Source organism: Pleurodeles waltl, chromosome 9 (assembly GCF_031143425.1).
Source record: "Pleurodeles waltl isolate 20211129_DDA chromosome 9, aPleWal1.hap1.20221129, whole genome shotgun sequence".
NCBI lineage: Eukaryota > Metazoa > Chordata > Amphibia > Caudata > Salamandridae > Pleurodeles > Pleurodeles waltl.
This window is the reverse complement of record NC_090448.1, coordinates 1,085,010,906-1,085,037,421: the sequence shown is the minus strand read 5'-3', so window position 1 is coordinate 1,085,037,421 and position 26,516 is coordinate 1,085,010,906. Positions and strand designations below refer to the sequence as shown.

Below are 26,516 nucleotides of genomic sequence, written 5' to 3'. Positions count from 1 at the left end.
AGGAAATCCCAATCAAAATAGAAAAGAATATGTGTGAATAGTCAATAGGGTTAAAAAACCCAGGCAACAGGGGGTTAATGGAAGAGAAATACTGACTTGGAGCAGAAAAACTCCTCCTACCCGAGGGCGGGGCCGAGGACAAATAACACGGGGTTGCCGGAAGCTGGGGAATAGCTGAAGGCGTCAGAGAAAACAGTTAAGGTAGGAGCGGCAATGAAGCATTATTCCTCGCGTCAGGGAAAAACCCGAGTGACGGTTATTTCCCAGACGCGAGGGAGCGCGTTTAGAATGTCGCGCGTGAGGCGCGCACAGAAAGGTTGTGCTTCACGGCCGGGAGCAACCGACGTTGCTACCCGGGAACCGGGAAGGATATGCGAGCGCAAAGGAAACGCGCTGGAATTAATGCGGCAACATGCCGGCAACAAAATACAATGTCGGAACACAATTGCATCAATAATTAAAGATAAACATGCTAAAATAAAGTAACGTCATGAGAGAGAATTTTTTTTTTTTACTTATCTTGACTGCAGCAGCAAGAAAAGAGGGCTGCTTGCAGTCAAGTGACATCACAATGGTATGGGGTCGTTCCTATTGGTTGTCATATTAACATACTACTTTTTCAATCCCATTGGCTGTCTGTTTTAGCCCCATGGGATTTGTAGTTCTTCTTGACTGCTGCTGTACAAATAAAGCAAGAGAAGAAACGCATAATAGGAGCCTCCGGTCTTGTCATAAAATATAATCTGTTTATGTATTTGAAGTGCGTGAGACTATGTCTACCAATAAGAGAGACCAACTGCTTGACCGAGCAGCAATATTACCACTGTCCGTTATAGTGAGCTGTAAGTCACTTTGCCAGTCTAATCTAGCCTTGGTAAGAGGAGGACTACGAGCTTCCTGTGAGGAACCATATATTTTGGGCACAAAACATGTGGGAGTGAGTGTTTGTAAGATGGATGTTAAGGCTGACAATTCTAGGGGTTCTTGCAAGTCTCCGCCAACCAACTCAAACAGGGAGGTTCTAGCTCTGTGAAAGTAAAATCACATCAGTCCTGTGGGAGCCGTCGCACGAGTCTCCACCCGTTCCCAACTAGACATTGTCCTTCTGTCGAAGAAATCCTCTATAGTGTGTATGCCTAAGGAGCTCAGAGTTCGTGCTGCTCCCTTCTCCTGTTCCATTGGGAACCACAACACCAATTCAAATGAATCAGTAGGGAGTACAAAAGAGCACCAGCCTGACAGTCCACTAAGGTGTCGCCAGAAGCAACTTGTGATTTTTAAGGAGTCATAGATGCGGAACCGGCCCTTCGGCTTAGAGAAAATAACCTATGGCAGGGCCAGAGGGGCTGCCAGGACATAATCCAAGTATAAATGAGGAAGGTCCTACTGACCGTGTATCTAATAGTGGGCCAAACTACTCTGTGCTGCATGATAATAGGTTTCAAGATTAGGCACATTCAATCCCATGTTGTATGGCAATGTGAGGGTGTCCCAGCTATGAAAGAGGATTTTTCATTACAATTTCAAAGACACCAAACGTGAACTGATTACCTGCTCCCATTTGGAAATTACGGCTTACTAAATGTAATAAGGTAACTCCAATGTTATCCTATGGGAGTGGTAGCCCTTGCAATAGTGATAAACGCATTTAACAGTTTTTCACTACCAGCACATGGAAAACTTATTGACAAGTCCAACTTTTTAAATAGATTGCACCCTGCCATGTGGGCTGCTTAGGCCCTACCCCACGCGTGTCTTATATGTATTAAAAAGTATGGTTTGGGCCTGGCAAAAGGTGTATTTTGCCAGGTCAAAATGGTAGTTTAAAATTGCACACACAGAGGCTACAATGGCAGGCCAAATACATGTAAAGGTCTACTTCAGTGCTGCGGGCCCATTAGTAACATTTGATTTACAGGCTCTGGTCACAGTTTGTGCTACTTTACTGGGGTTTTACAGGTAAATTAAAGAGGCAAGTTGGGTGTAAGCCAATTCGACCATGCTTCAAGGAGAGCATGGGCACTTTAGCACTAGTTATCTGATTATAAAATGCACAGAGTCATGCCAGCAACATTGAATTAAGCAAAAAGAGGAGGGTATAGGCAAGAAGGTTTGGGGGTGATCCTGCAGAGAGGGTCATGTCCAATATCAAGCATCATAGCTGCATGGCTAAACTTTACTCCATGGACCAAGTCACTTGTGGCTCAATGGTTAGAGCGGCAGACCCTGATGCAGAAATCTGGCCCGGGACCAGGGTTCATTTCCCGCCTCGGCGGGTCTTGGGCTCAATTTCCTCAGACCTGATAATTCTTGCATTGGTGCCTAATCTAATTCATGGGTGTAACTCTGGGCAATAGCTTGCTTAATCTCCACAACAGCGCTGGGATGCCTGGCTTCACCTTGGAGATTGCCCAGGAGTGGGCACCTCACAGGGAAAAGCAGGGAGGGGTTCCACAGTGGTATGTATACAGTGCCTTGAGACCCTAACGGGTGAGTAGTGCGCTATACAAGTATGAGGTTTACGTGGCACTGTGCGGAACAGGTGGTAGATACTAATACATACTAAGACCATTGGTTTTTCAAAAGTTAAAACTATTTTATTCCATTTGAATATCACAGTTGCTGTTCTAAACGTGTCTCTCAAAAGGTGCAAAGGCGAGCAAGCAAGGCTTACTCCAGGAAGTGGTAAAGGGATTATAACTCAACACCAGTAATAAGACTTGGGGGGTCATTACGGGTAATGTAGCGTCTGTACCGCCAACAGGCTGGCGGTACGGAGGCCCTTATTACGACCGCCGCGGTCGCACCGCCGGGTCCGGCGGTTTCCTGCCGTTTTAGCCCCGGCGGGGATAATCCGCCAGGGCAGCGCTGCAATGACATCCCTACCGCCACCCTGTTTCTGGCGGTTTGCACCGCCAGGAAGAGGCTGGCGGTAAGGGGTGTCCTGGGGCCCCTGCACTGCCCATGCCACTGGCGTGGGCAGTGCAGGGGCCCCCTAACAGGGCCCCGCCCAGCTTTTCACTGTCTGCATAGCAGACGGTGAAAACCGCGACGGGTGCAACTGCCGGCCCAGCGGGAATGTCGTGATGGGGACCGCGGGAGTGCGGCCGCACGGCGGTTACCGCTTGCCAATGCCGCAATGACCCCCTTGATATGCTAAATATCCGGCTGAGTTACATATTTTTTTTAAAAGACTCCTTTAGAGGAAGGGCTTGGTATGAAACCCCACAGTGCGCCATGAAACTCATTGCCCCCTAGCTCTCCAACAAACGTTTTCTGGTGTCTCCACGTGGGAGTGTTCCCACACATGCAACGTGTGCCGCGAAGTGACCCTTAAAGGTTGGTCACCCTACAACCGATGCATTCTCTGTTCTCAACAGGACACAGAGGACGATAACAAGATGCCCACTACCAACTGTGTAATGTTTATTACTTTAAAACACACTTGTATTGCTTTTATTGTTTGTTATCGTATTTTTATCTTGTGTTCTATTACATGCTGAGTTTGGACATTTAGTATTCCATAGAGTCAGCTGTATTCTATTCCTGATTGTCGCAGTGCTGCCTAGAATTTGTACCCAAATATGGTTTATCCTGGCTATAATAAACATTGTAACTGAATGATCATTCCATCGGATTCCTGCTTGTCTTGTCCTGACACCAGTGCTTTTCAATGGAAAAAATAAAGTGCAGGTACTCTGTGCCAGAGTACATGGGCGTAGGAAGTGTGGGGGACGTGGGGGATGTATCCCCCCCCCAGAGTTTGGAGGGTGGGGGACACGGGGGACGAAGGTGGGGGGGACAAGGGGACACAATAATTTCCCCTCTCACATCTATTATTCAGAGGGCCATTAGCGCACAAAAGCGCTACTTATAACAGCCCTGTACCGACCATCCTCCAATCTGATGGTAACAGAATGAAGGAGAGTCAGGAGGCCCCCTGCGCCCTCTGCTCTTTTGTTTGTCCTGTTCACACCTGTGGGCATTAAGGGTGCTCATAAGAACAAAGGGCACGAGGAGGAGAAAAGAGTTTTTGATGATTACTGTCTGCATCTCCTGCCGCCTTGAAGAGGAGCACTGCAGGATGCCTTCAAGAGGAGCTGCAAGACATTGAGCAAGATCTAAAGAGATAACAGTGTCCCACTCAGCCTGACACCTGCAGGCTATAAAGGAGACTCTGTGAAACACAATGTTTGTATTTGCCTAGGATCACACCAGTTGGTGAAACAGTGAAGTCGAGATTGGACCCAGATTTTACCTTTTCACACAACAATTTAGCTATTAGAAGGGTATATTTTTCTAACATTTATGTTTAATGTTTTGTTATCTAGGTAATGAAGGGCTTGATTATAGAGTGGCTAACAGGGAGAAGCCATATTTCATTTTGGGCCGTTATGTCTAGCGTTATTATTTATGTTGTTATCGTTACATACTTCAGCATATTGAAGTATATTATCTTTTCTCTATCTTTTCTTCACTGTACTCTGAAACAATCTACCCTATGCCACTGCACCCTACACCACTTTTCTCCACTCTGTGCTTCTCTATGCCACTGCAATCTATGCTGTACCACTCTACTCTATACCACTCTACACTACGCCACTGCAATCTATGCTATTCTACTCTAACCATTGCACAATACACCCCTACACTCTTCACCACTTTACTCAAATCCAATGCACTCTATGCCACTGCACTCTATGCCAATCTACTCTGCACCGCAGCACTCTATTCCACTGCTTTCAATGCCACTGTACTCTGCACCACAGCACTCTAGGCGACTGCACTCTATGCCACTCTACAATACACCACTGTACTCTGCGACCCTCTAATCTGCAACATTGCACTCTGCCACTGAACTCCATGCCACTCTACTCTGCACCACTGCATTCAATGCCACTGTACTCTGTCCCACTGCACTCTTTTCTGCACAACTGCACTCTAATCTACTCTACACCACTCCACTGTAGGCCCTTCACTCTACTTTGAAATCCTCTCCTCTATGCGACTGCAATCTACGCAACTCCACTCTATGCTATGCCAGTCTAATCTACCCTGCACCACTCCAATGTACCCTGCGCCACTCCAATCTGCTCTGAACCGCTCTATGCTACTGCACTCTACATCACTATGCTCCACTCTGCAACAATCTACTCTTCACCACTATACCGTACTCTGCAGCAATCTATTCTATGCCACGGCACTCTATGCAACTCTATTCTACTCTGCACCACTGTACTCTAAGCCACTCTTCTCTACTCTGCATCACTCTACATCACTGCACTCTACACCAATGCATTCTATGCCACTCTACTCTACACCAATGCATTCTATGACACTGTACTCTACACCACTGCCCTTTATGACACTCTACTCTGCAACACTGCACTCTGCCACTGAACTATACTCCTCTCTACTCTGCACCACGGCACTCTACTCTGCACCGCTCAACTATATGCCACTCTACTGCACTCTACACAAATGTACTATATGCCACTACACTATGCCACTCTACTCTGAATCACTGCATCCCACCATTGCACTCTACACCAGTCTACTCTACCTTGCACCACTCCACTCTACCATGCACCGCATCACTCTATGACACAGCACTCTGAACAACTGCAATCTATGCAGTGCCACTCCACTCTGCTCCCCTCTACTCTTCACCACTCTACGCTACTGCACTATACGCTAAACCAGTGCTGTCTTCGTCAATGCACTCTACACCACTTTACTCAAAACCAACGCACTCTATACCACCACACTCTACGCCAATCTACTTTGCACCACTGTACTCTATGCCTTTTCACTCTAGACCACCCAACTCCACTCTATGACACTTCACTCTGACATTACACTCCATGATACTAGACTCTGACACTCTATTCCATTAAACTCTAACACTTTCTCCACTCTGTAACTCCCTACACAACTCCCTGTACGCCACTCCATTCCACTTTACTCCACTCTATGCCACTCCACACCACTCTATGCCACTTCAATCTACGATACTCTATTCAACGCCACTGCACAGCCCTCTATGCCACTCCACTATTCAACAATGTACTATGCTCAACAACACTCTACCCCACTTTCTCTATACTAGTTCATGTTACTTTACTTCACTCTACTCCAGTTCACTCTTATTTATGCCTTTCCACTATACGACACTCTGCCACTCCACTCTATTACACTGTGACAATACTCCACTCTACTACTACTTTATGGCATTGGCGCTTGATTAAAGATTCAGATCTCCATTGATTGCCTTGTCACTCATATGAGACGTGAGTCAGATTTATCTTTGCCATTTTGGTTACAAGCACTATGTAACCCTTTTAACTCAAACTTAACGTAGGCTTAGGATGATCCTGATACCTGTCTAGGGGATCGAAATATCGTCGGCCAAAGTACCTTGACTTGAATTTGTGATATTGTACATAAGTTGGCATAAGCATAGGTACTATGAGCTAATGACTTCTTGATTCACTATTTGAGTCATTCATGTAAAAGTGGGTGTATAACAGCGTGTAAATCACTATTGTGGATGCTAACCTTGTAGGAAAGTAGCCTCTTTCTAGCTTGGTTACCCCACATTTGGCCTGTTTGCCAGTGTGTTTGAGTGTGTCTACTGGGATCCTGCTAATCAGGACCCCAGTAGTTATGCTCTCTCCCTTAAATTATGGTTGTTGCATACTGGTAACCCAGTATTTCACACAAGATTGGCATACTGGTGCCCCCTTATAAGTACCTAGTATATGGTACTTAGGTACGCATGGCATTGGGGTTCCAGGAGATCCCTAGGGGCTGAAGCATTTTTTTTGCCACCCATAGGGAGCCCATGCAATGGCTTCTACAGAACTGCCATTGCAGCCTGCGTGAAAAGGTGCATGCACCCTTTCACTGCCAGTTACACCGCACCAGGTCACTTATAAGTCACCCCTATAGCAGGCCCTCCAGCCCTGAGGGCAGGGTGCAGAGTACCTGTGTGTGAGGGCACCCCTGCACTAGCAGAGGTGCCCCCACGACCTCCAGGACCATTTTCCCAGACTTCAGGAGTGTGGGGATGCCATTTTACACGTGTACTGGAAATAGGTCACTACCTATTCCCAGCTACATAATGGTAACTCCGAACATAGGTATGTTTGGTATCAAACATGTTGGAATCATACCCCAAGGCTTTTGCAAGCATTGGTTGTATGATTCCATGCACTCTGGGGGCTCCTTAGAGGACCCCCAGTATTGCCATTCCAGCCTTCTGAGGTTTTCCAGGCAGCCCCAGCTGCTGCCACCTCTCAGACAGGTTTCTGCCCACCTGTTGGTTGAGAAGCTCAAGCCCAGGAAGACAGAATAAAGGATTTCCCTTGATAGAGGGGTGTTACACCCTCTCCCTTTGGAAATAGGTTTGGAAGGGGTAGCTTCCTTCCCCAGGCAACTGGAAATGCTTTGAAGGGCACATTTGGTGTCCTCCTTACATAATCCAGTCTACACCGGTTCAGGTACCCCCAGTCCCTGCTCTGGCACGAAACTGGACCACCACCCCAGGTGTGCTGTTCAGAGCTCCTCCAGAGGGTCCCTGGGTTTTGCCATCTTGGATTCCAAGTTGGCAGCAAACTCTGGGAGCATCTGAGTGGCCAGTGCCAGCAGGTGGTGTCAGAGCCGTCCCCTGATAGGTGCTTACCTGTTTAGCTGACCAATCCCCCTTTCAGGGCTATTTAGGGTCTCTCCTTTGAGAGGTTCTTCAGATTCAGATTGCAAGACTCTGCATCCTTTACTTCACTTTCTCATCTAAGAAACTGCATCTGGACCCTCCAGGAACTCCACAAACTGCAACAACTAAGCAAAGACGACTTCTGCAACATTGTATCTCCAGCTCTTGCCAGCAAATGCAACTGTTTCCCGGTTGTGCATCCTCAGAGAACAGCCTGTCTTCAGTCTGCACCAAAAGAATGAACGAATCTCCCTTGGAGTGAAGGAGTCCTCCCCTGCTTCAGCAGGCACCTCTCTGCAACGATGACCATCTGCATGGGTCCCCTCTCCTGACGAGTTGCATGGATCCTGCATCACGGGTGGTGGACTGAAGTGGTCCTGATGGTCCTGACGTCCTACTGTCCAACTTTGGTGGAGGTAAGAGCTTGCCTTCCCACGCAAGACAGTACTCCTGTGCACCACGTGTTTTTCAGTTGCCAAGGCTTGTTGGCATCCTTCTATGAAATTCTTTGTGTACCATGTAGCTTCGGCCCCCAGCACTCCTTCCTGAGATGCACCGCTTCCTGAGTGGTTCTCTGGCGGCGTGGGATCCTTTGTTTTTGTGCTGCGTGGGCCTCCTTTTGCAACTCCTTTGTCCCCATGCTGGGGACTCCTATGTGCGCTGCCTGGTATTCCGTGGGCTCTCTGAGTTGCTGAGAGCCCCCTCTGACTCCTCCTCCTGGGTGGCCATTTTCCGCTAACCATGAGCTATGCCTGTGCCAAGGCTTGTTGGTGGAATCCAGCGATGTAAACCAGACTGCAATCATCTATCCGGTGTGGGATATCATCTGCACCAACCACGAACCCGCATCCATCTTCTTGAGTGCAGTACTGACTGCTGTTCTTCACCAGTGGTTCTTATTTTGCACCTTGATTCAGGTTAGCAGGGGCTCCTGTCCTCCCTGGACTCTTCTGTGCTTCTTGGACTTAGTCCCATTCTTCCACAGGTCTTTAGGTCCAGGAATCCACCCTTTGTGTCTTGAAGTATCTTCTGGTTCTTGCATTATCTTCTTTCTCGTGTTCTTGTGTGTTCTAGGAAAGTTACTGTGATTTACTTCTGCTTTCCTGGGCTCTGAGGTGGGTTCTATTACTTACCTTTGGTGTTTTCTAATACTCCCAGCGCCCCTGTACACACCACACTTGCCTAGGTGGGAAACCGACATTCGCATTCCACTTTCTTAGTATATGGTTTGTGTTTCCCCTAGGCCCATTTCTAACCACTGTGATTTTCACTGTTTTCTAACAGTTTTTATTGCTATTGCTGCATACTAGTGTATATAATTGGTGTATTACTTACCTTCTAAGGGAGTATAGTCTCTATGGTATTTTTGGCATTTGTGTCACTAAAATAAAGTACCTTTATTTTTGTAACACTTAGTATTTTCTTTCATGTGTGTGAGTACTGTGTGACTACAGTGGTATTGCATGAGCTTTGCATGTCTCCTAGATAAACCTTGGCTATAGCTACCCCTAGAGAGCCTGGCGTCTAGACACTGCCTACATGTCACTAATAAGGGATAAATGGACATGGTATAAGGTGTAAGTACCATAGGTACCCACTACAAACCAGGCCAGCCTCCTCCAAACCACTGTACTATATAGGTTACTTTTTACATTTTTCTTGTAATTGGTGACATTGGGTCATCCAGATAACTTGTGTAATGCCCGAATACCAGTCTTTCTCGATTTTCCCTGTTGATGTTTTCCCACTACATTTGATCTTTTATATTTTGATTGAATAAATGCATAAAACATTCAATTTGCATACTACTTTAATATCATTGTTTATGGGAGTGGTGTTGCATTTTATTCAAGGGACCCCTGTTCCTTTAAAGTTAGTTTACTGCTCCATTCTAGGACACTCTCCTTACTCCATGATGCTACACCACACCAGTCGGTGACACATCATTCTCCTTTATGCTGTTAACTTTCAGCCATGCTGAATAGTAGTCTCACTAGTGTACAGCATGGCTAAAACACATTGGCAAAGGCAATATAACTTGCATAGGCGAGATCTATTGGCTATGCCAATGCTTGTTTATAAGGTATGAACTTTAAGGTGACTTGCAATATCCTTATGTACACAGGGGGTATTTTACCCCATATAATACATGGTCACACCACCAACTTTCCCACAAACCACTTAAAACCCTAGTGCATAGCTTCTGTCATTCCAAGCTATTAAAGTATAGCAGAAGAAAGAAAAGCAACATTCAATTGTTTTGCTTTAAACAGCTGCATTAATTATGCTCTGTGACCTGATCTGCCTTTTACCTTGGCTGCTAGCTCTGGCAGAAGACAATGTAATGTCATAATTTGACTGTAATAACCCTATCATAGTCATTTTCTGATGTCTTTTCTTTATAATCAGTGAATGTCTTTTCTTTACACGCAGTGACTTGGTGCATCACAAACAGCTGTTTCTAAAGAAATTGTGACTGTAGTTTATACAGAGATTAGAGAATCCATGTTTATATAGCCTGTAACTCCAAGAGCTTCTTCAGTTGAAATGCTCCTAGTTATGATTGATGTGGAGCTGAGCTTCCCAAGATCACACAAAGGAGCAGAAGTGTTATTAGAACTATGGTTTCCGAGCACAGTTTACAACTGTTGTAAGAAATCGCTTTTGATCTCTCCAGTGCGGTTCCAATTGGCATGAGGCGAAGGGCATGATGGGTGTGGGGCGCAAAGAGTATGTTCTTCCTTTTTACCCTCCTACCTTTATTTGCTTGGTGCATGAAGATGCAAGGTTAATCAACATGTTATTTTCACATTTGAGCTAATTACTTTGTGAATGTAAATAACAATAAAAGATACTTTCAGACTGTGAAAACATGCCTTCCTTTCTCCCTATTTCACTTCCAATATATATATATATATATATATATATATATATATGATTGTGTATATTTATCGGAGCCTACAGTTCGTAAACAACGAGCGATTTATATAGGGCTGATTGAAAGTCCCCCAAGGCTGTCCCTGTCCCTCCCAGAAATTTATTGTCTCCTACACCCCTGCCAGAGTACCTGCTTGTTTCCGAGAAGTGCCTGTACTCTCCAATTCAAAGTATTACGTTTTTCTTGAGATGTGCCGGTACTCTCCGTCTCAAAATAAAAAAAGTGCCGGTACTCAGTACCGGACAATAACGGCCCATTTAAAGGACTGCCTGACACCATACTACTTATTCGAAAAATTTGTCCTCCACTGGTTGCAAAGACGACGCGTTGCTGCTGGGTCTGTTCTAATTTTTCTCTCACTCGATCTACTATTACCTGCCCCTCACCCTCCAAGCAACCGTTCGCCACAACCGGCAGCGAGCAAAGACTCGCTTTACACAGCCTGGATGAGCGACCCACGTGCGGCTAAGGAAATCATTTCTGGTGAGCTCAATACAAGCAGTCGTTTTCCTTCCGGGTTTGTGTGTGGCGTGTTCCGGGGCGGGTCGTTATTTTTATGACCAATCGAAGGCTTTATGTGACTAAACAGCCCTCCCCGTAGACTGTCAATCAGCATAATGTATCATCCTGATTGCGTCTTTATGTGCTGTAGGCAGCGTGAGTTCTTGTGCGGATGCCGGGAAGAGTCCGAAAGTAAAGCAGGGTTTTTAGGTCCTCAGTCAGCAGGCTTGAGGTAAGACCCATCGGACCTTCTGTTCTCATTCGGGAGATTGACTTGTTTTGGTGACGAGTCAGCAATTTAAATTGTGCATATCATTTCAATCCATTTGCAACTCAGTAGCTGCCAAATGGGTCCTATTTCACACCTGACTCCTTTTGCTAGTACTGTTTAATACTTTGGATGTTTTGTTTTCTGTTAAGTTAACCCATGCCTACAGTGTTAAAAGCGAAACCTCACATCCTAGAGGCAGCTAGTGGTTGACAAGAAACATAGAGGTGGACAAGCCGGAATATTATATATATGGAGATGAGTCAGGGGTCTGGTTTGGTTCTAAGAGGTCAAACAGCAGAGTCATCAAAATATTTATCTCGGTGCAAAATATGATGAAGGCTTGAGTGGTTAACATTTGTGTTACGTGCTAGAGCGTGACATGTTCTGAATAGTGAGGAGCAGGACGCACAGTGTAATGCTTGTGACTATTTCAAATAAGCCTTCCTTGGAGGAGGAAAAAAAAGATGGGCAGATGTTGCTCGTGGAAGGCGCTATATCTTTGGATGGGAGTATAGGGGAGGACGGCGGTTGCACAGAGGAGATGTTTGACTTACTGCGACTGAACTCATTGTGCGGAAATAAATTGGACATTGGTGGAACTCCCGGATCGGCTGAAGTCATTTCCTCCAGTGTGAATAACCTACTTTTGTTTCAATTTGAAAGTGTTGTAATCTAGTTTATTAAAGTATATCGGTATGTTGAGTGCCATTCACTAAAAGTGATGGTTTCTAAACATGAGCTTGAAGACAACCATGAAATCTCCTGTGTCCAATGATGATGACATTAGTGAAATAAGAGACAAGTCAGTTAGCTTCCATATAATGGCCAGTATTGTTATTATAGATTTGGCCACCTGACTGCTGTGATTCTGTGGCCACAGCGTTCTCTTGGCTGCTATGAATTTGCCACATAAGCCACCATCTGTTGTATAATTTGCAGATTTCACCCCAAATTTTTTTGTAGCTCAGGCAATGAAAAGGTTACTGAATAAAAAGCGCCACGCTACTTGGTTCCGTGCAGTGACAAACGTTTTACTAGAGTTCATTGGTCCTCTTCTAGTTTCTGGTTGATTCTTTCAGATGCTAACCTGATATTATTGAGGGGTAACAGTATTAATAGTGGTTAAAATAACAAAATAATGAAATAATACTGCTGCTGCTAATTTTGTCACATTATGACTCGTAATTTGGTTTCCTTGCCGCATAATTTTGTCAACTCAGCCTCAGATTTTGGTCCTTCACTGCTATGTAATTCCAATAGCTCTGATTACAGAGGGAGCAGCATTCAATGAATCAATTAATCAATCAGTCAGTATTTGTATAGCACAGCACTATCAGCCCTGGGGGTATCTGTGCGCTGGGGTGCGAGGTGTCCGTTGAAAAGCCAGGTCTTTTGTTTTTTTTCCTAAAGTCCGTGATGGAGGGTGCACTCAGAGGTGGAGGGGCAGGTCATTCCAGGTCTTCGTGGTGATATAGGAGCAGGAACAGCCGGTGCTGCGATGGATACGGAATAGGGGTGTGGACGGCTAGTCAGGAGGAGTGCAGGTGTCTGGCGGATTGACGGACTTTCAGTTGGTGGTTGATGTAGGCTGGTCTGTGATTGTGTAAGGCTTTATAGGTGTGTGAGGATCTTGAACTGGCATCTCTTCTGGATGGGGAGCAAGTGGAGGTTTCTGAGGTGGGGGGTTATGTGCCCTTTTAGGGACGACTACAACAAGTCTAGCTTCTGCATTCTGTATGGTCTGGAGACGTTTGAAGAGTTAGGAGGAGATGTTGGCATAGAGCTCATTGCCGTAGTCGAGGCGGCTGGTGAGGAGGGCCTGGGTGACAATTTTCCTGGTCTTGACTCAGAGCCATCTGAAAATTGTATGGAGCATGTGGAGGATGTGAAAGCAGGAGGAAGCGACTCCGTTGATTTATTGCTTCATGGTTAGTTCGCTGTGGAGGATGATGCCAAGCTTGCATGCATGGTCTGTTGGCGTGAGAGTGGGTTCTAGTTCGACTGGCCACCAGCTGTGGTCCCATATGGATGTGTTTCTCCTGAAGATCAGTACTTCCGTTTTGTTGGACTTGAGTTTGAGGCAGTTTGCTTTTATCCAGTTTGCTACGTGGGTCGTGGCACTGCAGACGTTTGTTTTGTTGGTGGTGGGATCCTGGGTGAGCGAGAGGATGAGAGTGTATCGTCCTCATAGGATACGATGTTGAGACCATGGGATCCGACAATGTTGACAAGGGTGGTCACGTAGTTGTTGAATAGTGTGGGGCTGAGGGCTGATCATTGGGGTATGCCGCATATGACGTTCTTGCGTTCAGCGGTGAAGGGAGGTAGTCGGATGCTCTGGGTGCGTCCTGTCAGGAAGGAAGTGATCCATTTGAGGGCATTTTCTTGTTTGTCGATGTTGTGGAGTCTGTTGATGAAGGTGTCATGGGATATGGTGTTGAATGCAGCTGAGAGGTCGAAGAGAATCAGGGTGGTGGTCTCCCTGTGTTCGAGGAGAGCTCTGATGTCACCTGTGGCTGCGATGAGTGCGTTCTTTGTGCTGTGGTTGGCAGGAATTCCTGATTGGCAGTTGTAAAGCAGATTGTTTTGTTCCAGGTATTTGGTGAGCTGTTGATTGATGGACTTCTTGAGAACTTTGGTAGCGCAGGGGTGCAGAGAGATTGGTTGATAATTTTTGAGTTTGCTGTAGTAGGTGGAAGGGTTCTTTAGGCTGGGTCTGATTTCTGTGAGTTTCCATTTGTCCGGGAAGAATGCCATGACAGTGGAGGTGATGAGGGTGCTGGTGAGTTGTGAGCTGATGTGACTGGTTCCGAGGTTGAACAGGTGGTGGGGGCATGGGTTGGTGGGTGCTCCAGAGTGGATGTTGGACATGATGGCTGCTGTGGACTGTGTGGTGAGTCGTGTCCATATTGTGATTGTGCGGCTGGTGTGCGGTGGTTGGTTGAGGTCGCTGAGGTGGAGCACTGTGGGTTGGGGATCAAAGTTGTTGTAAATGGTGGAAATGTTGTTGTGAAAATAGTCCAAGAGGGTGTGGCATACTTCTTGGGAAGGATGAATATTGTTCTCTGTGGCAGCTGGGTTGAAGTATTCTTTGACAATTCTGAGTAGTTCTTTTGTGTGGTTGACTGCTATGATGGCTGCACTTTTTCTTACGCAGCATTTTACTTTCTTAAGCTATATATTTAACAGGTTTGTCTGTACAGCGCGCAGTGTGGTCTCAAATGTGAGGATCAAGGCAAATGACACAGTGAAGTAGAGATTTTCACACAATTTCAACGTTTTATTAACCAAGGTTTTTTGTTACATATTGTGCAGGTCCTCCACTGATTGGATATGGCCGCCTCTCTCCAGTTTAACAACTAACTAATAATATTGCTTTTTGATTATTTGTTTGAGGAGCTAAATTAGTATACTGTGAAGGGTATAGTTTGTCCTCTTACAGGCAGTGTGTTTTATGACCGACTGACAGACATGACATAAATGTTCTTTTAAGAGGTGGTCGCTTTTATGAAAGTGTGGGAGCAGAACCCCATACCACAAAATTCAAATCACCTAAAATGTACTTCAGGCTGTCTGCTCTGTGTTTGATGTTGGTCCAAAAGGCACCCTCCCTAACATTAGACCCAACAGAAAAAAAACCTGGTGAGAGCAGCACAGTCACCCCACCCTGGATTCCCCCAGGTGTCTAGGTTTAAATAATTTGCATGTTTGCTAGGTTTCCCTAGGTTGGGCTGAGCTAGAGTCGGAAACCAACAGCTACTCACTTTGCTAAAAAGGGTCAGATTTAAGTGGAAAAATGTGATGTAATCATGTTGCATTTTCAGGCTGTTTCCTGTCGCTGGCACTAGGCCTACTGTAGTATTGAAGAACCAAATGCAGCAGGTAACCAAATAGTTACTTTATTGGTTCACTAATTGTAGGAAAGTACCATCTTGCCTGGCATGTTACCCCCATATTTCACTATATATATGTTGTTTTAGTTGTATGTGTCACTGGGACCCTGCCAGCCAGGGCCCCAGTGCTCATAAGTGTGCCCTGTATGTGTTACCTGTGTTATGACTAACTGTCTCACTGAGGCTCTGCTAATCAGAACCTCAGTGGTTATGCTCTCTCATTTCTTTCAAATTGTCACTAACAGGCTAGTGACCAATTTTACCAATTTACATTGGCACACTGGAACACCCTTATAATTCCCTAGTATATGGTACTGAGGTACCCAGGGTATTGGGGTTCCAGGAGATCCCTATGGGCTGCAGCATTTCTTTTGCCACCCATAGGGAGCTCTGACAATTCTTACACAGGCCTGCCAGTGCAGCCTGAGTGAAATAACGTCCACGTTATTTCACAGCCATTTACCACTGCACTTAAGTAACTTATAAGTCACCTATATGTCTAACCTTTACCTGGTAAAGGTTGGGTGCTAAGTTACTTAGTGTGTGGTCACCCTGGCACTAGCCAAGGTGCCCCCACATTGTTCAGGGCCAATTCCCCGGACTTTGTGAGTGCGGGGACACCATTACACGCGTGCACTACATATAGGTCACTACCTATGTGTAGCTTCACAATGGTAACTCCGAATATGGCCATGTAACATGTCTAAGATCATGGAATTGCCCCCTCTATGCCATCCTGGCATTGTTGGCACAATCCCATGATCCCACGGGTCTGTAGCACAGACCCGGGTACTGCCAAACTGCCTTTTCAGGGGTTTCACTGCAGCTGCTGCTGCTGCCAACCCCTCAGACAGGTTTCTGCCCTCCTGGGGTCCAGCCAGGCTTGGCCCAGGAAGGCAGAACAAAGGACTTCCTCAGAGAGAGGGTGTTACACCCTCTCCCTTTAGAAAATGGTGTTAAGGCAGGGGAGGAGTAGCCTCCCCCAGCCTCTGGAAATGCTTTCATGGGCACACATGGTGCCCATTTCTGCATAAGCCAGTCTACACCGGTTCAGGGACCCCTCAGCCCTGCTCTGGCGTGAAACTGGACAAAGGAAAGGGGAGTGACCACTCCCCTGACCTGCACCTCCCCTGTGAGGTGCCCAGAGCTCCTCCAGTGTGCTCCAGACCTCTGCCATCTTGGAAACAGAGGTGCTGCTGGCACACTGGACTGCTCTGAGTGGCCAGGGCCAGCAGGTGACGTCAGAGACTCCTTCTGATAGGCTCCTTCAGGTGTTGCTAGCCTATCTTCTCTCCTAAGTAGCCAAACCCTCTTTTCTGGATATTTAGGGTCTCTGCTTTGGGGATTTCCTTAGATAACGAATGCAAGAGCTCATCCGAGTTCCTCTGCATCTCTCTCTTCACCTTCTGCCAAGGAATCGACTGCTGACCGCGCTGGAAGCCTGCAAAACTGCAACAAAGTAGCGAAGACAACTACTGCAACTCTGTAACGCTGATCCTGCCGCCTTCTCGACTATTTTCCTGGTGGTGCATGCTGTGGGGGTAGTCTGCCTCCTTTCTGCACTAGAAGCTCTGAAGAAATCTCCCGTGGGTCGACGGAATCTTCCCCCTGCAACCGCAGGCACCAAAGAACTGCATCACCGGTCCCCTGGGTCTCCTCTCAGCACGACGAGCGAGGTCCCTTGAATCCAGCAACTCTGTCCAAGTGACTCCCACAGTCCAGTGACTCTTCAGTCCAAGTTTGGTGGAGGTAAGTCCTTGCCTCCCCACGCCAGACTGCATTGCTGGGAACCGCGTCTTTTGCAGCTACTCCGGCTCCTGTTCACTTTCCGAGGGAATCCTTTGTGCACAGCCAAGCCTGGGTCCACGGCACTCTAACCTGCATTGCACGACCTCCTGAGTTGTCCTCCGGCGGCGTGGGACTCCTTTGTGCAACTTCGGGTGAGCACCGTTTCACTCCTCTTCGTAGTGCCTGTTCCGGCACTTCTGCGGGTGCTGCCTGCTTCTGAGAGGGCTCCTTGTCTTGCTGGGCGCCCCCTCTGACCCCTGACGCAATTGGCGACATCCTGGTCCCTCCTGGGCCACAGCAGCATCCAAAAAACCCTAACCGCACGACTTGCAGCTAGCAAGGCTTGTTTGCGGTCTTTCTTCAGGAAAACACTTCTGCACGACTCTCCACGGCGTGGGACATCCATCCTCTAAAGGGGAAGTTTCTAGTCCTTGTCGTTCCTGCAGAATCCTCAGCTTCTACTGCCTAGTAGCAGCTTTTTTGCACCCACAGCTGGCATTTCCTGGGCACCTGCCCACTCTCGACTTGGTCGTGACTTTTGGACTTGGTCCCCTTGTTCCACAGGTACCCTCGTCTGGAAAGCCATCGTTGTTGCATTGCTGGTTTTTGTCTTTCCTGCAGAATTCCCCTATCACGACTTCTGTGCTCTTTGGGGAACTTTAGTGCACTTGGCACTCACTTTTCAGGGTCTTGGGGTGGGCTATTTTTCTAACCCTCACTGTTTTCTTACAGTCCCAGCAACCCTCTACAAGATCACATAGGTTTGGGGCCCATTCGTGGTTCGCATTCCACTTTTGGAGTATATGGTTTGTGTTGCCCCTATCCCTATGTGTCCCCATTGCATCCTATTGTAACTATACATTGTTTGCACTGTTTTCTAATACTATACTGCATATTTTTGGTATTGTGTGCATATATCTTGTGTATATTTGCTATCCTCATACTGAGGGTACTCACTGAGATACTTTGGCATATTGTCATAAAAATAAAGTACCTTTATTTTTAGTATATCTGTGTATTGTGTTTTCTTATGATATTGTGCATATGACACTAGTGGGACTGTAGGAGCTTCACTCGTCTCCTAGTTCAGCCTAAGCTGCTCTGCTAAGCTACCATTATCTATCAGCCTAAGCTGCTAGACACCCTATACACTAATAAGGGATACCTGGGCCTGGTGCAAGGTGTAAGTACCCCTTGGTACTCACTACAAGCCAGTCCAGCCTCCTACACTAATCACCCCATTGCATGCCCCGTCCATCTGGCTTGGAGGTCTGATCGCAACTGACCACTGCTGTTTGATTCCTTGCTAGTATGTGTTTCATGTGCGAGTGTACTTCAATTCAAATGATAACATTTCACGAGGCAACAGTTCTTGCAATAACATATGACAATAATATTTCCTGTATTGCTATATTACATCACCTTCCTCCCTCAAAATAAAATAAGCTTGAATATATTTATGACTACTAAAATATCAAATGAAAGTTACAATATTATCTTATGTAATCATCAAACCTTTTGAGAACCAGCTTGACCCGTGATCTTATCACATTTCTGTAATAACTGTAAGAAGTATCATTATGAACAAATCTTGAAGGCTGTTCTTGAATACCAGACCTATCAACATTCTAAACCATGTCTTTTTACTGTATTGGGCTGCAACCAATGTGCTCAATGTGGGTCACTCACAGAATTTTTCTCTTGTCGCATAATGTTGGCTTATTCTGGTGTAACCTTTACTAGTTGTCTCTTGTGCCACCTTTCCCTACAATTAATGCTGCCTCTTTACTATCTTGCTGACTTGTATTGGCATAGAAAATGTTGATTCTCCCTTTTTAATTCTGAGTGGGTTCTTGCTTGAAACCCAGTCGCCAACTGAAAGCTCTGTTTTGTTAGAAAAGTTCTTATTGTGAAAGTTTATTTTTCATGATTACCTGCTTCATGGCTACATTGTATGCCATTTTATCTCCGCTCAGCTCTTCATTTCCTGCCACATTTTCTTTTACTTTAACTAAGATGGAAATAGAGATGTGTGCACTTCTCTGCCTCTAATTAATGAGAAAGATGTGACTCCTGTGGTACAATGTGGTGAAGTACTGTATATCCACACTTTCTGCTTAATAAAATCATCTACATCCAATCCTGAGGCAATGGTGATCCACCAGACCATTTGAAGTAGGTGAGTACTGTGCAACTTCCGAATGTTTTATGTCTTGGTTGGACAGAAACGTACACATGCTTTCTGGCACAAAAGGTGTGCCATTGTCGGTGACAGTGACTCTTGGAGCCCCTTCTATTAAAAATGCATTTCTTATAAACCCAATGGTTGTATCAGTGCTTGTTGTTTCTACAAACTGATAATACATCCATATTGCAAAATAGTCAACGGCTAGGACTAAATATTTAATACCTGTGGGCAATGCTGAATAAGATCCTTAGAAATCTCTATCTATTTTTTTTCCTATGCTGCATTAGGAAGCTGAGTGGTATATAACAGTGTTTGAACAGTTCTCCAGTGTTTATCCGAAAGTAAACACCCTAGACATTTATTTACCACCATTTTGACCTGACTGTCAATAGCTGGCCACCAATAATGTTGTTTTACCTTAATGAACGTTTTCGTGGTGCCTAGATGTCCCTGGCGAGCTTTACTTATGATCGTATGATGTAATGCAGTTGGTGAAACCAACCTATCACCACGAAGCACAATGCCATTCTTCTCCTCAACTATCTGTAAATACATTTTCAAATTATCAGTCAAACACCTATTATCAGGCTGCTTATTAGTGATAAACTCAGTAGTTTTTGGTCTTTTGCACATGCTTCCATCCAATCCTTTTCAGTCATTACTGACTCCTACTCAGATAGGGCATCCACTAGCGCCACACATTCAACATCATCCATGTACAACTCCTCATCATCGTCATCCAGTGGCATTCTAGCCAAACAGTCAGCATTGAAGTTCTTCCCTTTGTTGATCTGTTTGATCAAACTTGTACCCCTGTAGTTTAGATACCAAGCTTGTGAGCCCGGCTGACATATTATTGCTGTTAAAATTGTTGAAAATGTAAACCAATGTTTTGTGGTCAGTGTTTAATTCAAATTTGCTTCCCCAAATGTACGTTTTAACTTTCTGCACTGCCCATACAGCTGCAAGTGCTTCGCTTTCTATTGTACTTTATTGACACTCAAGCTGTTTTAGTGCACTTGACATGAATGCTACAGTTTGTTCTTGTCCGTTCACCTTTTGTCTTAGAACGGCACTCAAATCATAAATCCCAGCATCTATCATTATCAGTGACTTACAGTTATCATGGAAGGCATGTAACGCTCGTGGTGAAATATAATAATCAACTTTTTTACTTTAACAAACGCCTTCTCTACCTCATTAGTCCACTCAAACTTCTGGCCCTTCTTAAGTAAGGCACGTAAGAATTCAACAGCTTGAGAATAACTTAATACAAAACATGCATAGTATTCTGCAAGCCCTAGAAATGAGCGAAGGGTATCTTTAGCTGCAGGTGCTTTAGCATCTCTAATTTCTGTAATGACTATAAATTTGGCTTTTATGCCGGTAGCTGATACCATGTGACCTAGATATTCCAACTTATTTGTTGCAGACTTACATATGTCAGCTTTGTCATACATCTTTGACTAAGATGGATAATGTTTTCTTCCAAATGTTATTGTGTTCCTCTAGGGTTTCTGCAAATATAAGTATATCACCCTGAAATGCTTGTAGCCCTTAGATACCTTGGAACAGAGTGTCTTTTCATTTCTGGAACACATTGGCCACCAATGGCAGCCTAAAAGAAAGCCTCAGAAATTTGTAAGCTCCAAAAGGAGTCAAGGATGTCGTCAACTCCTGGGACTCAGTAGTCAACAACACTTGATGATAGGCTAATCTCAAGTCTATCAGTGAAAACCTTAGTTCCTCCTTGATTTGTTAGTAAATCCTGCATCTTGGGCAGAGGTTGGCAGTCTACCATAATATTTATAATGAGGGCACTTAAATCAGAACACAATCTGATCTCTCCGGATTTCTTCTGTGCAGCCACGATTGGAGCAACCCACTGTGATGAATCTGTAGATTGTATGAACCCCTGTGAACACAATTTTTTTAAGGTGTTTCTTAACTCTTCCCTGATATATATATATATGTACGTACAAGTCTCACTTTGTGTGCTTCTGGCTGTGCATGAGGTACTAGCCTGAAGTGATGCTGTGCTCCTTTCACCAAGCCAACTTGGTTACTAAATAATGTTTGAAATTCTGACTAAGTTTCATTAATTGAGTCTTTTCTACAATCTACATGACATATGGGTAAGTCACCCACCATAACTGGATTCTCCGAACCAGGTTTGAGATACAAACCCATGCATGCTAGATCTTTCCAATCAATGTTGTTCTTTCCTATCACAACCACATGCACATTTGTGTTGGTTTCTCTGCGTAAACAATTAACCTTAGATATAAAATAACCTACCATCTCTAAGTCTTAATTCCCAAATGCTTTTTGGTTCACATCCCAGTGTAACAAAGGAAACTCTCTACCTCATTTCTTATAAACAGTAGTGCCTCTTAAAATTGTTATGGGTGATCCAGAGTCTGCCATGGCCTGTAAAGAAACATTGTTAATGACAGCACCATGTAAATGGTCCTTTAACATTTTTATCCTTGTCATTACAATCTATGATTAGAATTACGTTATGAGAGAATCAGAACATGCATCAACTCCCACCTCCACACTACTAATTCTTAATGTATTTCCGTTACTTTTGCACTCGTTCTGAAAATGGGCAATGTTTTTACAACTTAGGCAGTGTTAGCCAGTAGCTGGGCACTTGGAAAAATTGCTCATGTAACTTTTAGATCCACATCTGTAAAAAAAAACTGATGACTGTTTTATGTGTCTTGATGTTGTTTTCCCTTTAGAGTTGGCCAAACATAACAACTCTTATTCAAATTCACATGTGGCTGTCAATACCCTTAGTGTTGAGATGTACTCCTTCACATTTTCATCACTCAATTGTTTGCGTTTATAAAAATTATGAGGTTCCAACGTAATGTTAGGTTCATCCGAAAATTCTTTCCTCAGTCTTGCTATGGCCTCTAGATATACATTCCATTGTCCGTCTCCAGATTGTGCTTGAGGAGAGGTAGGGGTGGTAAACCGTCAAATATCTCATGCACTGCTTGCCCAATACTAGCAAATAACAAGGCAAGACTTGGGTGCCATATTATACCCATTTGTGTCAATGGTCACCAAGTGGTTTTCAAATAGACTGAACTACTGTAACCATTTTAGACTGGGTTTACCTGGCTTGCTGAGAAATAGTGGTGGCTGAGTAATTTGATGTGTAGTTGCCCGGTGTTTTCACGATTGTTAAAATCCACTTTTACAGGATATAGAAATATATATAAATAGTTTTACCTGAATGCTGTATGAATAGTTTTTATCTAAATGCTGTGAAGGAGTTGTATATAAATTGTGCACAAGCAGGATATATTGCAAAAAATATCAATGACAAGTCGGTAGAAGTCATACAAATATTGGAATTCACACACGTTGCTGCAATTTCCTTTTGCTGTTGTATTGCTTTCAACAAATCCAATATGTAGACCCTATTCTTCAAGCGGCCCCAGAAAATGGCATAAAAACCCTTTGTGACCACAGTTGACCAAAAGCCATGTACAACTCCAAAACCATACTGGCTGTATGAATCGTCATATTCAAATTCTCTGACAAGCATAAGTTTTTGTCAAAGGAACCAATTCTGTCACTTGTGCTGAAGTTACATGTGGGAGAGAAGATATTGCCAAAGTTTCAGAAAATAAATTTGCTGCGCAGGCAGCTCTCAATGCCCCACATTGGTCTCTTAGACAAGAACCATCAACAAACTATGCCAGATCAGCCATTTCCAAGGTTATCTCTTTCATGTCTGGTTTTGTACATAGCTCAGATGCAGTCATGCTCAGGTTCAACTACTTTCCTATCTTCACAACCCCTGTCTGAAATAGTAAGCAGTGTTGCTGGGTTGAATGAATTGCACCTTGTAAGAATTTGGGTTACTGGTTGAGGGGGTGAAACCTTTCTCAAGCAGCACCCACAATTCTTCTCAGGGTGAAGCCACAAGCAAACCCTAGTTGCCCAACCCTCTGGTAGCTTGGCACAGAGCAGTCAGGCTTAAGTTAGCGGTAATGTGTAATGTATTTGTGCAGCACTTCCAACAGTAACATTATGAAAACACCACACAAAAGGATCCCATAACCAAGTTAGAAAAATAGAGTCGTTTTTAACAAATAAATCAAAACTAATACGACAAAAATCCAATCAGTAGAACCTGAGTATTTCAGCTTTAAACATTTTAGTGAAAATAGTGCCAAAAGGCAAATAGCAACAACTGTGGATATCTTGTCACACCAAACCAGGGCAAAATCACAAGTTCTGGCTTAACGGGACAGAGTTCTGGCTGGCTACAGAGATCCAGTTAGGCATACTGCTCAGAGTCCACTAATCCTAGTTTGCGGAGCATTGCAAGCCTCTGCATGGAATCTGCATTGCACAGCTGAAGCGATGCGTCAGTTTTGAGACATGGTGAGGCTACGATACGAGGTCCTACATTGTCGTCAAAGAACCCATCGATGAGGGCTTGTGATGCGAAGTCCGGCATCAAGGATGCGTCACCCAGTCTGGAGCTGTGAGGCTGTGACACAGCAGAGAAGATGGGTCTGTTCCTCTGGAGCCACATAGGCTGGCAGAGAACTTTAGGCCTACCTCCAAGGGTGAAGGGCTGGGGTGGCACCACTTGGCAGGGTAGACTCAAAGGTGTTAGACTCCAGATGCAGCTGCAGGTTGCTGAAATCCAGTTGTGTCCCTGAGGCTTCAGGTCAAGAAACCAGCATACTAGCCCTTGGAGTCACTCTGGGTTCTGGGTTACAGAGATACAGGTTGAGTCCTGCTCACCAAAGCAAGAGAGCAGCAGTTGAGTTCAGCAGTACTTCCTGACAGAGGAGCCACAGGGCCAGAAGTGTACTGAAGAGTTGGTGTCTGAGGTCCAGTATTTATAGCCAGTTGTGCCTTTGAATTGGGGGAGAAGCTTCTATAGGTTTCTTTTTTAAGTCTCTAGGCATTCTGCCTACCCTGACCTGGCTCCTGACTGAGTACATGGGGTATGCAGCCTTTTGTGTTGAAGCAGGACACAGCCTTTTAAATTATAAATAGGGCTGTGCTTAGCTCCACCCTCCCATCCTGCCAGTGTTGGTCCATTCAGGCACACATACTGTTGTGTGTGGCTGTCTTGGTAGAATACGCAAAGTCCAGCTGTCAGCTTCACCCAGTCATGTGACTAAAGAACAGGCACTAAGTAACTAAGGCAGGCAAATGGCAGCTTTTTAAGAGAGTAATTTTCCAAATTGTAATTTAAAATTCAACTTCGTCCTGTTAGGAGTTTTCATTAGAATTTCAAAGACACAAACTAGTTACCTGTTCCCATATGGAAATTGAAATTACAGATTATTAAATGTAATAAGGTAGCTCCAATATTAGTGTATGGGGGACGTAGGCCTTGGAGCAGTGAAAAACACATTTTAAGAGTTTTTCTCTTCAAGGACATGTAAAACTTAAAAGTACATGTCCAGATTTTTAAATGCACTGCACCCTGCCCTCTGGGTGTCTAGGGCCTACCTTTGGGGTTTCCTATATTTATTTGTAGGAAGCTGGCTCTTCATATAGTGGACCAAGATGACGCACAATGTGCAAAGAGTCAAAGCAATCCCCCAGAGGTATCACAGAGGCATAAGTGACATCCCAAATGCTCTCTTTTCGGGTAGTGATTTTGAGCAGTTAGGTATATCAGAGGGTAGTGCTACGCATGTAAGGCACACACTCATACAGTAAGTGAGACATATTCTCAACAAAGAAATCTGACATCAGTTTATAAAAATAACACATACGTTTATATAAATTTAGATACCAAGATCACCGGAATTAGGTGAGTATTTTTCGAGATGGGAATTTGTACAGTTTTCAAAAGTTGACTGTGCAATTTTTGGGCACGGTAATGTTACCTAATGGGGGGAAAACATGTACTGCATTTGGGCATTTCACAGTGACCTATGGAACTGTTCTCCAGGACTGAAGGTGAGTATAGGGCAGGGTCCAAGGCTACATCAACAGGTCACCTCAGGAGGCTCTGGTGCGTCCAGGTGCAGAGGTGTGTTACGACATCGGATGACCCGTGGGGACTGGAAGGTCAGTCAGGGCGAACCACCAGGGGGGCTCGACCCTTGAGGTCCTCTGGCATGTAGGGACACCTTTGGTCCACTTTTCCTCAGACTGTGGGGCTCGGTGCAGTGGTTTCTTTTGGCATCAGGTCCAGGATTGGAGTTCCTCGCGTTTGCAGGGGTTGCCTGCAGATACAGTCTGCAGGTGTGGACTTGGGTCCAGTCCGACCAAGCCAACAAGTGGAGCTCAGGTCTCACAATGTTGGCGGACATGGGGACACCCTTGGTTCTCCTCTCCCCGGTCTGGGGGGAACATGTGCAGAGGTGTCATGAGGCCTTGTGTTTCTGTCTCCTGGTCACTCCCGGTTGCATGGTGGTCTGCAGAAACAGGCTGCAGATGCAGTCTCAAAGTCCACAGTGGGCACACTCAGGGTGGGCTTCAACTCTTTAGGGCTAGGGAGCACGCTGACCCCATTGGCACACTTCAGCTCGGGCTAGGCGACTCTGGTACAGTGGTGATGTCTGTCGTCTGGTTTTTGGCGGTACCATTCCTCACAGTTCTTTCTTGGATGTCTGCAGGAGAGCAGCTCCTCTTCTCCAGGGGAGTTCTTCTTGGCGATTTGCGAAGCACTGGCAACTCTCCCAGTTTCTTGGAGGATGCAGTGGCAGGACAGGTCAGTTGCTTCTCAAGGGTCAGGTGCAGCAGGCAGGCCAGCAGGGTTGGCACCAAGTTAGTTGTGCGCCTCAGTTCTCGGGTTCAGCAGGCTTCTTGTTCACTCCTTTTGTCTCCAGCAAAGATCTGAGGTCCTGGTGTCAGGGGATCCCCTAAATTCTCGATATAGGGGGGCGTTAAGGGGAAGGAAGGATAGTAGCCAATGGGCTTTTTATCCTTGGGGTAACTACTCCCCCTAGATGACCACTTCCTATTGGAAGTGGGCATCACCCTGTCCAGAGTTCCTAAATTCCACCACACACAAGATGGTAGAATTTCCTCAGTCGTGACCACTTCAGGCAGGTCACCAAAGGGTTGTTCCCAGTCTAGAAATGTAACACGCCTCCTGCCTAGCTAATTTCCCTGCCTGTCAAGGTGCTAGATGGGTCCTGGGGTAGGGGGATTGGCATCTTTCTGTGAGAGAGGCCAGATCTGCATACCAAAGGCGGTGGGCTTCTTTGCAACTCCCTGCT

The 26,516-nt window shown here is 45.3% G+C and overlaps 1 protein-coding gene across 3 annotated transcripts in view; it reads left to right on the top strand.

Annotated features, from left to right (window-relative positions):
* Window positions 1–11,276: 11,276 nt before the first annotated feature.
* Window positions 11,277–26,516, top strand: part of RPAP1 (RNA polymerase II associated protein 1) — a 251,935-nt gene continuing 236,695 nt past the window's right edge. For all 3 annotated transcript variants that reach the window (XM_069208759.1, XM_069208760.1, XM_069208758.1), the window contains exon 1: window positions 11,277–11,385. The gene's annotated coding sequence lies outside the window, so the exon portion shown is untranslated. The remainder of the gene's footprint in view (window positions 11,386–26,516) is intronic.